The sequence below is a fragment of the Oryzias latipes genome, chromosome 7 (genome assembly GCF_053564925.1).
Source record: "Oryzias latipes strain Hd-rR chromosome 7, Olatipes_Hd-rR_3.1".
NCBI classification, from domain to species: Eukaryota; Metazoa; Chordata; class Actinopteri; order Beloniformes; family Adrianichthyidae; genus Oryzias; species Oryzias latipes.
Window position 1 is genome coordinate 1,074,776 of NC_136243.1, and position 5,709 is coordinate 1,080,484.

Sequence of the window (5,709 nt, forward strand, 5' to 3'; positions counted from 1 at the left end):
TCCCAGTGCCACTAGCAGCCATGCAGGCCCAGACCATCACACTGCCTCCACCGTGTTTTACTGATGATGTAGTGTGCTTTGGATCAGGAGCTTCTCCACGCCTTCTCCATACTTTTCTCTTGCCATCATTCTGGTAGAAGTTGATTTTAGTTTCATCTGTCCCAAAAATGTTTTTCCAGAACTGTGCTGATTTTTTTAGATGCATTTTAGCAAAGTCCAATCTAGCCTTCCTATTCTTGAGGCTTATGAGTGGCTTGCATCTTGCAGTTTACCCTCTGGATCTACTTTCATGCAGTCTTCTTTTTATGGTAGACTTGGATATTGAGACGCCTATGTGGCACTGTGTGATTTAAAAATTCATTAAAACAGTTGCCCCCCATTTAATTTCATTTTGATCTCGGAAATAATCAGTAACATCACTGTTAGAACCACTTAAATTGTCAGTTTGTGTTTAAAAACGGTTTTGGCCAATACCTAATTTCGCCAGCAGAGGGCGCTCGGTGCTCTATACGTCAGTAGCTGACCAGCAGAAGAAGCCAAGTCAGGACTGGATGAATGAGTCAGCAGAATACATGACGAAGTGCGCTCTTTTTGACTGTGATTTTGTATATTTTGCCGTTTTTTTTCAAAATTAAATATGTTGCACAGAGAGTGAGTTGGCCCATCATTCTGAACCGTGTAACACCTACCTCCTGGAGAGTGTTGTTCACTTGGTTGGCTGTTGTGAACGGGTTCCTCTTCACCATGGAAATGATTCTGCCATCATCCACCACTGTTCTCTTCCGTGGACGTCCAGGTCTTATTGCGTTGCTGAGTTCACCAGTGCTTTCTTTCTTTCTCAGGATGTACCACACTGTTGATTATGCCACTCCTAATACTGTAGCAATTTCTGGCATGGATTTTTTCTGTTTTCTCAGCTTAATGATGGCTCCTTTCACCTGCATGGAGAGCTCCTTTGACCGAATGTTGTCTGTTCACAGCAAAATCTTCCAAATGCAGCACGAGTCCTCTAATCAACTCCAGGCCTTTTATCTGCTTCACTCATGATGATATAACAAGGGAATTGCCCACAACTGCCCATGCAATAGCATGGAAATCAATTGTCCAATTACTTACCAGCCCATGAAATGAAGGGATTGGGTTTAAAAAATGCTTTAGTTTTTCACATTTTTATGCAACCTTTTTGTTCAACACATTGAATAAAAGCTGAAAGTCTGCACTTCAATGGCATCTGAGTTGTTTTATATAAAAATCACTGTGGTAATGTACAGAAACTAAATTAGAAAGAATGTGTCTCTGTCCAAATATTTCTGGTCCTGACTATAATTTCTACTTGTAACACTATTTTTTTTCTAAGTGGATGGTTTTCTGTCACGCATGAAACCTGTGTTTGCTTCCCAGAATGTGCAATTAAGGACCCCTTAAGCAAGGGCGCTGTCACAAGAACAGGCAGATGCCCGGATCCAAATAGGGGTTATGTAAGGTTTATTAGCTCAGTCCACAAAGCTAAATCAGGGTCAGGCAGATAGGGGTAGATAAGAGGCGTAAGTTTATTAGAGGAAAGACTGGATGGTCAAAATCCAGGCCAGGGTCGGGGCAGGCAGCAAACGAACTGAGTCAGGCTTAGAGCTGTGGTTGTTTGATGAGAGTCAGGTGTGCAGCATCCAGGGAATGTGGTTAGAACTCTGGAGATGGTTGCCGCTGGTGACCAGAAGGGGAGACAGAGTTCTGACTTCTGACAGTTAAGCCTTGAGACAGTTTTTATCATGGCTTTTGTCATTTTGTAAGCTGAAATCGATGCAGCTGAATTGAGTTGCGGTCAGGTTGTCTGCAGGTAAGAACTGTTGAAAATCAGGGTCACTGTTGAAATTTAGAGATATTGCAGATCCCAGTAAGCCATGACTTTCTTAAAATTGTATTTCACTTTTCTATTTCTTAATATATTTTTTGCCCAGGCGTTCTTGATCAATCACTTTTCAAAGACTTGCATGTTGTTGACAAACAGAACCTTGGACCGGTCAGTGTAGCTTAACAAATATTTTACAGTTTCTCATCCAGGTATTTTGAATTTTTTGCCAATGCTTTTATATCTGAGCTTTTTTTTTGCAATTTCACCATTCTTTCTGATCAGATGGTCACTTAGATAAACAGCAGTTTGTGTTTTGATCCACAAACCTGACAATGATAGGTGGTTTATCTGACTCCGTTCTCCTGGGAAGTGAATGGCAGGTCTCAATGGTATTTAAATCCAGGAAAATCCCTGTAGACTTGAAAAATAATTACACCTAATATTTAACATCAACGCTCTTACCAGGATCAGAAGCACTGCTATCCCAGTTAGCCGTTGCTGCATTAGCCTTTGCTCGGGGTTTGATCTGTGATCCGATGAAAATTCTTAGGGGTGTATGGAAAAATTGATTCTGTGATATATCGCGATTTCATCAATATCAAGACGATATTTATTTAATTATTTGTGAGCGTCCTTCAGTTTCTGACTCTAATTTTCCACTTTTTTTCTACTCCCTCAGTTAACAATAATGTGACAGAGATGTCATGGGAGAATCATGGGAGATCTGGTGAAAAACTGTGGGGCTGATGCCGGCAGACTCACGTCTCAGAGCTTCATTCATTTAACCCTTCTGCTATCTTAGGTGACCCCCCCCTTCCATTGACGTGTTCTCCCTACCATGATAAAGGTGGATAAAGGTGGAAAGATTTCATGGAATCCATGGACACCAGTGAAGATCACAAATCATTGAAGAAAAAAGGTTCAGAGCACTGTCTAGTGGGTCTAGATGACCCAACTCCCAACGTTAAAGTGCCTAGGATAGCACAAGGGTTACGCACTTTTATACATGTTCTGACACTTGATCCTGTGTGAAGCTACACGATTGATATCAGAAAGTGAAGACGCTCACCACGTCTGATTGGTTAGATTGATAACATATTGAAATAACCTCCAAGAATGATTGTCAGACAGTTTAAGGCAGGGGTGTCAAACTCATTTTCACCGAGAGCCACATCAGCATAGTGGTCATCCTCAAAGGGCCAGATTTAACTTATACATGTAACTAAATGTAATGAAAAATAAATGTTACTAGTTAATGTTAAATAACTCATTATTTGTTTATTATAACTTTTTAAAGTGACAATTACAGAAAAACATAGAAAACATATGTTTGCTTGTCACTCTAGCATAAATCCTTTTAAATTTAATTTTTTTATATGGACAGTGTTTAAGTCCTATTGTATTGTTGCCGAATCAGATATTTCAAGCCTGATTCCCCCTAGGTATGAATAAAAACACACCAATTTTTATGTTTTATTTAAAGAAGTTAAAAACTTTTATGCTCTCGGGGGCCACATTTGGCTCGCAAGCCTTGAGTTTGACACATGTGGTCTAGGGGTCGGAGACTTTTCTAAAAAGTGTGAAACCTGGTCCTGTTTAGATGAACACAGAGCTGATATCCTGGCATGGAAAATGTTTTTTAGACTGGTGATAATGAATGTTTTCCCACAGCACACTTGATCATCCCTTACGGTACACTGGTTGGAAAACACTGAATTACGGAAGAAAGGCAAATCCATTACCTTCCTCACTTAGACACTGTAGACCTTTGTGATGGATAAAGGTGGAAAGATTCCATGTTATATATGGACAACAGTGAAGATCACAAATCATTGAAGAAAAAAGGTTCAGTGCACTGTCTAGCCCAGGGGTCGGCAACCCATGGCTCCGGAGCCACATGTGGCTCTTTCATCCATCTGTTGTGGCTCCCTGTGACTTTGGAAAATAATGAGTATTTTATAATAATTAAATTTTATTTTAGTTTTTTCATTTTTCATGGCATTTCAAAGGCACTGCTAGCTCCGCACGAAGCGCGAGCCACGTAAAAAAACAGCTTAGTAATGAGCTCGTATTTATCGGACCTGCAGAGCTGATAGCAGGAGGAGACACGCGGGGCGGCTTCAATAAACACTCCGATCTTCTGCCGGGAACTTGACGTGCCGCGGGGCAGAGACCAACTCGCTGATGACAGACTGAGAGTTCGCGCCAGCGTTGCCAGATAGAGTCAAAGGTTTCTAGCCGAAAAGTCATCTGAAAACCGCCAGACCCAGCCAAAGACCGCCAAACACAGCTTTAGCTTTTGTTGATGTTTTTTTTTCATACTGGACTGATAAAATAAAAGATTTTTCTAAATAAAAGGTAGTTCAGACTAAAAATAAAATGTGTACAATATTGAATATTTCTTCAGCAGGCCTCCTTCTTCCATTCATTTTCTTAACCCGCTCTATCCCCGCTATAACCTGCGTCTGGCTCTTTCATCCTTGTGCTGCGCTGGAGCGACCCGACTTCCGTATTTTGCGCTCTCTGTGTAGGACACACTGAGGAGCGCGGGGGAAACAAATCTCAGCTGCAGAGGATGTGAACAGGTGAACAGGTAGAGAGGAGAAGCAGGTGGAGAGGCGGGGGAGGGGGTTTGGCTTCAAACTCTGTCAGGGATGCAAACACGGGCGTCAGATTGAGACGCAGCTTTCCCTGCGGAAGTTGAAGCAGAGACTTTCCCTGGGATTATTTATGAACTCACACATGGAAACATGATTACCCAGTAGAACTCTTCAAAATAATAAACCTGATCTCTCCACATTCTCAGTGTCTACCATGCATTGATAAACACATGCAGAGATCAGACCAGAACCAGTAGCTCCTCCCAACGCGGCCGCGGTATCTTGATCCTTTAAAGAACATAATGTGCATTTGCAGCGATGTATGCTTCAGACGATGTCCGATTGGCCAATCTCCATGTCAATCAAGTCCCGTACTTCTCAGTGAGGATTTTGATTGGCTGGTGGATTTTAAAGAAGTACTTTTTTTAAATCTTTTCTGGCCCGGGATCTACACTCATGTCATTGAAGATCAAACGGTAGATCGCGATCGACGTAATGAGTACCTTTGAATAATATATACATGCATAATATATATAATGATGTCAAAACAGGTTGTGGCTCCGGGAGCTTTCTTTTTTATTAGGGGCGGTCCCAAATGGCTCTTTGAGTAAAAAAGATTGCCGACTCCTGGTCTAGTGGGTCTAGATGACCCAACTCCCAACGTTAAAGTGCCTAGGATAGAACAAGGGTTACACCTCTGCATCCCTTTCCTGGTTTCTGCTGCTAGAATGCTTTTCTCTGGCTTTTTCAGCTGTATTTCTACTTTATCTCCACAGGTGTGACTTCAGCAGAGACTTCAGACATGCCCAAACCCCTATCCCTTCACCTCGGCTCTTTTTGAAGACTATTTTTATCAGCCGATCCATCAACTAACACAATTGTGTTTTGAGCCCACACCCATTGAGAGATTAATCAAGCCTCTTTGAAGTTGCTGATTGTCTTCTTTCAGTCTGATCAACCCCTTGAATATGTTTACCGTTTTGGACAGCACTGACTGGAATGACACAATTTGTTTTTTATTAATCTATGTCAATTCACTTATCCATTTTATTCGACAACCTTTATTTATTTTTTAAAATTTATTAAGGCATCTAAAATGAAATTATTCATCCAATAACTTTAACTTTAACTAACACAAACATTTAGGGACACTAACACACACAAAGGACGGTTTTCACTTATCAATCCATCCATTTCCAACAATATAAATAAATAATCAGGAACTGACCTTTTTGCCCATATTATGTAACAATGCAATAA